At 34.6% G+C, this 7,663-nt stretch overlaps 1 long non-coding RNA gene across 1 annotated transcript; it reads left to right on the top strand.

Annotated features, from left to right (window-relative positions):
• On the top strand, nucleotides 1,481–2,718 carry LOC110263939. Its single transcript, XR_002349667.1, has 4 exons — nucleotides 1,481–2,053; nucleotides 2,150–2,186; nucleotides 2,281–2,446; nucleotides 2,538–2,718. It is a non-coding gene; the product is annotated as an uncharacterized LOC110263939 (long non-coding RNA).

The raw sequence follows: 7,663 nt of genomic DNA, 5'->3' as shown, positions 1-7,663 counted from the left end.
GAAATCGATTGACAAATTAATTAAATAAAATGATATTTTTAAAGTAATTTTATTGAGATAGAATTTGATTTTTAATAACTACTCTATTCCCTGATGTTTATTAAAATTACTCAAATCCTTATTCCCAAATTAAAAGCCACAAACCCTAATCCTAACTCTCCTTACCGCCCTTCAACCATCACCCCTCTCCCTCTCCCTCTCCCTCACCCCCTCACACAACACACGCACAACTTTTCCCCTCACCCGCGAAGCACTTACCCATGCCGAGAGAGAAGAGAACAACGGAGGAGGGAGAAGCTGCCCAGCCACCGTCGCCATCCATGGAGCTGTGAGGAGCACCGCTGCTGTCACGCACCAGAGGAGAAAAAGAGAGATCGGGAAGAGAAAGAAGGACAGGGGGAGAAGGAAGCACGCGATGGAGATGGGGGTGCTGCTTGCGCCGCTACACCTTGTCGTCGTTGCTGTTGGGGCTACTGCGGGGTACGCCATTGCCGTCAAACTTGGTGGAGGAGAGAGGAACGCAATGGCCAGAGAGGAAAAGTAGTGTTCCGTGAGGAGAAGGAGGCACTTCCCGCACCGCCGTTCATACATGTCATTTCTCGAGCTCCTCGTTGCTGCGTCTTCAAGGAAAGGGTCTCTCTGGAAGAACTTCGTACCGCCATTTCTTCCTTGACTCACCTCACTGACATTGCCAACCTTGTAATGAATACTTTAGTCACTTAACAGTGATTTTAGATTTAAGTTATGAGAATAGAAAAATTTCACTACAAGAAAAAAGGCTTATGGCCACGCTTTTTTTTGCTACGCTTTAAAAGCGTGGCCAAAAGTGGTCTATGGCCACGCTTTTATGAGGGTGGCGATTGAATAGAGATTTGGCCACATTTTTTTTGCTACGCTTCAAAAGCGTAGCGAAAAGGGTCAATAGCCACGCTTTTATGAAAGTGGCAATTGATGCGAGATTTGGCCACGTTTTTTTTTGCTACGCTTAAAAAGCGTAGTCGTAGAGAGAAACCGGCATGCTTTTAAAGCGTAGCAACATGGTTTTATTATTTATTATTGTAGCGTTTATAAAGCGTAGCCATTTCCTACAAGCCTTTTGGCACGCTTCAAAAGCGTGGCCAAAAGGTGCCCCAAAAAAAATTTAAGCTCGTACACCCTTCTGAGTTATAAGTTCAAATTAAAAAGCCTCATTCTTCCTTCAAAAAAAGACCTAACCCTTCAAAAGCCCCAACGCGACGACGCCACTCCATTATGCCTCGCCGTAAACCTAACCCTTCTTCATTGTGCCTCGCCCTCACCGCGACGACGACACTCCGACGACACTCGGACGACACTCCGTGCAGAACGTCGCTGCGCTCGCAATGCCTCCGCCGGCAATCCCTCTTCCGGCACCCCTAACCCTCATTCTGCGGTGACTCCCTCCGCTCACTTGCCGTCGCAAACCCGCCGTCGATGCTCCCTCCGCCGCCGCTCCTATTATTATTATTATTAGAGTTTATTTAATTTTAATATACTGATTTTGTAAAAAAATTTATATGGCCATCTATTTAGATTTTAATATTGTCCCCACAACCAAAAGAACGAGATAAAAAACTGAACTGGGAAGTTAACTCTTGTGTCATAAGGTAGGATTCCCTCGTTGGCTTTTCAAAAATAATGTCATTTCATTGTCTTTTCCTTGGTATTGTTTAACTTTAGTTGGGATCGTTGCAGAGTTACATTCACACACGCACAAGCAGTAGGGTAACTGAATATTTATAGTTCACTAGATATCAGCTATCAAGTGGTAAAGTTGACTTCCTTTTGTATGAATAGAAATTTGATGCAGTGTCACGCTATAGTATAGAAGGTGGTGGCTTAAGCTTTTTCAGTGACATCGCACTTCTACTTATTGATGAAGTCCATCTGTTGAATGATCCACGTGGAGCAGCATTGGAAGCGATTGTTAGTAGAATAAAGATCGTTTCTTGCAATCCAAAAATGAAACTAAATCCTCTTGCTCAGGTGCGTTTGGTTGCTGTGTCAGCCACAATACCAAATATTGAGGATCTAGGTAATTTTTGTTTTAATTGATTTCATCACAAGATTTACGAATATAATATGTAAACCTAAAAGTATTTGTTTTAACACAATATACATACTGTTGCAGCTGAGTGGATTAAGGTTCTTGAGGAAGGGATTAAAAGGTAGGTTTTACCATCACATCCATAAGATAGTGTGTTGTATAATGTTGAAAGCCAATACCCAGAGAAAATACTATTTTCTTTTGAATAATCACAGATTTGGGGAAGAAATGAGGCCAGTAAAGCTGAAAACCAAAGTATTTGGTATGCAAATAATTATTGAAGCTATGTTATATTAGATATTTGTGTTAAGAAAGTTAACGAGTTATCTCAGCACCAAATGGTAGAGATTGATGAAGATGGTTTCCTTTTGAGCCCATTAGGTATGTTATCTTCAAGTATAATTTATTATCATGCTATATTTACAGAAATTAGAATCCAAACTGGTTGCTGATATTTCCTTTTCTACTGCAGATCCTAGGAGGCTAATGACAGTATTATTTGAGATTTGATACTATGAAACAGATAATGAGGACACCTGAAAACTGCTGTCTAGAAGATGCACTTCATGTTATTTGCTCTGCAGAAGAAATTGCTTGTGCGGATATTCTCATTAACTGTTTTAGTGTCTAATGCAAATATGTTTCTTCATTAAGTATTGTTTGGGCTCTCTCTCTCTCTCTCTCTCTCTCTCTCTCTCTCTCTCTCTCTCTCTCTGAGCGTAGCCATATAAACCTCTATTGGCACACTTTAAAAGCGTAGTCATAATATACAGTAGCATTAACAGCCACGCTTTAAAAGCGTAGCTGTATCTCACAGCTATTGGCACGCTTTAAAAGCGTAGCCATAATGTACAGTAGCATTAACAGCCACGCTTTAAAAGCGTAGCTGTATCTCACAGCTATTGGCACGCTTTAAAAGCGTAGCCATATGGTATGCTATTGGCACGTTTTAAAAGCGTAGCCATATTTGCCACATATGGCCATGCTTTTAAAGCGTGGCGATCTTTAAAAACGTGGCAAAAGAAAAAGTGTGGCGATAGGTCACCAAAAGCGTAGCGATAGAGCAACCGGCACCCTTGCAGTTGTGACCCTTTCAAAAGCGTGCCGGTAGCTCAAAAAGCGTGGCGAAAAGCTATCGCTACGCTTTTTTAGACTTTTCGCCACGCTTTAAAAGCGTAGCAAAAAGCTTGTTTTCTTGTAGTGTTTGGTGGTCCAATTTTGACAATAAGACAAGAGTTATTGATTTTTTATCATTTAGCTATTTTATTATTGATTTTGTTGAAATTATTGCCTTCAATTTATGGATTACTGATGTAACTAATGAAGATATGGCTCCTATTCTTCATGTACATGAATTAATAATTATTTGGATTGAAAAGTTATAGTTGAGTTTGTTGTTAAAAAAGATCAATGAGCAGAATTTATTGCTATAAATTGAATTTGATGCTGAACATATCACTGAGTAATTTTTTTTTAATTTCGTTGATGTAAATCGTTAGTACACAATTACACATGAAGTAGGTTTCGTGCATGAAATTTTAATTAAGTGAAGTGACTGAAAATTAATATTCTATTGTAATCCAAATTCAATACGCAAAGTTTATTTATTTAATTGGCACAATTCCTAAAGTTTGTTGAACGATTTTATATATTCAAGTATGCCATGTTTAGTTTCTTAAGTTAAATACTACACATATATACAAGCTAAGTTAATTTCAGTCTATAAATTCTTTCTTTTTCAATATTGTTTGCTGTTTTGGATTGAAAAATTATAGTTGAGTTGTTAAAAATGATTAATGGACAGAATTTGTTGGTAGAAGTAGAATTTGTTGGCTCATATCTTAGTCGGTGCTTGTTTTTTCAGTATATAGATGTGGGGTAAAGATCTTTTGATTGCTTTATTGTTTTAGCATGTGTCATTGATGCTTGGTCTCAATTGGTAAGAAGGTAAGAGATTAGGAATTCGTCACTTGTCTTTTAATATTGATTATTAATTAACTAATTAATTAATTGGATGTTTCTTTAGTTAAGAATGAGGATTGAGGAGTATTATGGTTTGTTGAGAAAGAATGTTGTTAATATATAGTTACAAACTTCCTTGATTATTGTCTGCATAATCACATAATTTTGGTTGTTGTACTTATAGTATTCTTTTGTTGTAATTATATGGATTTATTTGTTGCCATTTTGTTTATCAATGGTAATTATAATTGAAGCTTAATATGAAAAATTACTGAACCAATTTATTTTCCTGTGAGAGCATGGTTCTGCAGCACACATGGATATTGCTCTCATACCATTGGACTGCTTTATATTGCTCATTGATTACATGTTTGGCGTGTGTCTATACTGCTTTCATTTCATATAATGATTAAATTTTGAAGCAATAATCATTTTTTTATAAAGACTTACATTAGCGGTGTGGAGATAATAAAAGTTTATTGGAAGTGGTAAATAGTAAGCATATTAAGAAGTAGCTGGAATCAAGTCAGCATATTTTATAAAAAAAGGTTAATTAATATTAACAGAATAGTTGCAGCAAGAGTATGAACAAAATGAGAGAAAGAAAAGTGATGCAATAAACTAAAGAGCGAAAAACGGATTGCTAAATGAAGAAGAAAGTGATTGGCATTATCACTGAACTGTAAAATACAAAAGCCTACTTATATAGGTACTCTAATTGTTAATAACTCTTATAACTAATTAATTAATCTCCATTTCAATGTGATTCTCGTTTCATAAATTAATGAATTGAACATCATTGATATGATATGGTTTATATAATTGTTCATTATTTTGTGTTGATTAAATAATATACTATCATATTTTTTGTTTATATTTATTTATTGCTATGATTTATTTCAGAAAACAAAGTTCAATAATGAAGAGAATGTGAATGGATCAAATGCAAGGAAAGAGAATCCTTTGATTATATGAAAAATGGTCCTAATTTTGTTGGATATGAAGCTCCAAACCTTGATGATGGTCAGTGGGATAATTAAGAATGATGAAGCTACTGCTGATGAGGTGGATTAATCAATTAATCATTAAAATATTATAATAAGTCCATAAAAATAAATTTTATGTATTTCTTGATGTCTTTTGTACTTTTTTTTTAAGAGATTTTACTCAATATTATATGTAATGGATAAATTACATCTTATTTTAATTTGTGTTGTTTGAATTAAAAACATATCTAATTTTATAATGTAAATTTTATGATTTAGATTTTTTGAATTTCTCCTTTGTAAACTAATTTTGTGATTATCAAAATTTTGGGATATCATTATGCTATAAAAAAAATATAAAAAAAAAATAGAGTAAGCTATGGTCACAGTTTTTCAAAAGGGTGACCCTAGAGTGAGCTATGGTCACGGTTTTAAGACGGGGTGACCATAAATAAGGCTATGGTCACGATTTTAAGGAGGGGTAATCATAGAGGCTACAGTCACGGTGAAAAACTGTGACCATAGATAAGGTTATGGTCACGATTTTAAGGTGGGATGACCATAGAGGCTATGGTCACGGTTTTAGGTGGGGTGACCATAGAGGCTATGGTCATGGTTTTGGGTGGGGAGACCATAGAGGCTATGATCACAGTGAATCGTGACCATAGATAAGGCTATGATCACAGTTCTAAGGTGGGTTGACCATAGAGACTATGGTCACAGCGAAAACTGTGACCATAGATTAGGCTATGGTCATGGTAAAAAAATGTGGCCTAAAGTGCCAGAATTTGAACACTACAACTGTGACCATAGAAACCGTGACCATAGATAAAAAAAACAGTGACCTTAGGTCTATGGCCACGACAAAATAGGCCATGGTGGAGAAATTGTGACCATAGGTCAAAAACCGTGACCATAGACCTATGGTCACCCTTTTCACTAGCTGTGGTCATGGTTTTTCACCGTGACCATAGACCTTTTTTTTTGCAGTGTGCTTAATTGCATGTGTTATTTAAGTATCTCTGCTTGATTTGGACAGCATAGATGTGAATGATGCAACACAACCTTCGAAATGATCTAAACACCAACGTCCTTCAATATATGTATATAAATTCTTGCAGGACAATTTAATCCAGCTGAAAGATTTGTCTTCTCATTTGGAGATATGTTCGATTTTCATTTCCCCTCTCTGGTACATGTAATCAATTGGTTCTTAATTTCATTTCCCTTTTTATTTGTGTTTTGAATTTTTGTAAAAAAACCTGCAAGTTTAGAATAATCTTTGTAGAATTTTTCAACTTCTTCAAGCGTGTTAAAAGTCATCCCAACCTTTGGAACAAGCTGCTCATCAACATCACATAAAAACTGAAAATACACCAAAATTGTTCCATAATATACCATATTAGAATCTAAAATACACCGAAACTTTGAACAAAACAGATTCATCAAAATAATAGAATCAGATTTAGAACTCGTACATTACATTCAAATTCAAACCATCAACCATGAACAACAATTTTCACAAACAGAAATAAAATTATTTAACTACAAAATCATAAACAACTAACAAACTACATTAACTAGATTCAAACCACACCTCACCACTTGATTTAATTCAAAATAATGATACAATTCGACCTAGTTCAATTGAAAGTCTGAACCTAAAAATACACCGAAAGATTGCCAAAATACACCAATTTATAAATAGAAATACACCAAAACGAGAATGGAATAGATTCATCACAATAATAATTCAGATTCAGAATTCTTACATTATATTCAATTCAAACCATTAACCATGAACAGCAATTTTCAAATACAAAAATAATTTTATTCACCTACAGAATCATATACTACTAACGAACTACATTAACTATAATCGAACCAGACTTCAGCCACTTGATTCGATTCAAAACAATAATCCACTTCACTCTGGTTCAATTGACAGTCTGAACTTGAATCATTCATTATCTTCGATAACGAAATACCTGTTCAAACCTGATTCATAGCTTGATTTCAAAAACTTTGATCCAACTCTTTAAATCAGATAAAAGAGTATTGAACTTGAACGAAGAGAACGCAGAGAATAAAGAGAACATAAAGAAGGAAGAAAAACTCAAAAAACGTAGACATGGAACAGAACATAGAGACGTAGAAAATGCTAAAAAATTCGAAAAAAAAAAACGAAATCTGCATGAAAAAAGTAGTTTATATATATATATTTGTGCGTTGAATCAAAAGTTTATTAGAAATAGTAGTGCAGGAAGATAAAATAGGTCAAAACTACTTAGTTGGATTTAATTGATTAAATAATTTAGATGTAGAAATTAATTGCGATAAAAAATATACTTTATCCTAAAATTAATATGAGATATAAGCATGTAGTTACTCTGTTGCTTTCCAAAAATTAGAGGGTAGTTACTCATCTACATGTATTATTGCATAATATTTTGCATATTTTTAACACATGAAATAATTAGGTCTTTAATCAATGCACTATAGTTAAAAATAGGATAAAAATGAACTTTTAGAACATAGCTTAAATGTACTAAAATTGCATTTAAAAGAGAGAGTGAGATTAAAATAAATTTTTATATTATATTTAGTATAAACTCGTAAAAAAAATTAGCTATTGTTATAGAAGCGCTCA

Source organism: Arachis ipaensis, chromosome B06 (genome assembly GCF_000816755.2).
Source record: "Arachis ipaensis cultivar K30076 chromosome B06, Araip1.1, whole genome shotgun sequence".
Lineage (NCBI taxonomy): Eukaryota > Viridiplantae > Streptophyta > Magnoliopsida > Fabales > Fabaceae > Arachis > Arachis ipaensis.
The sequence above is the reverse complement of the archived record's forward strand: the minus strand, read 5'-3'. Positions and strand labels throughout refer to the sequence as shown.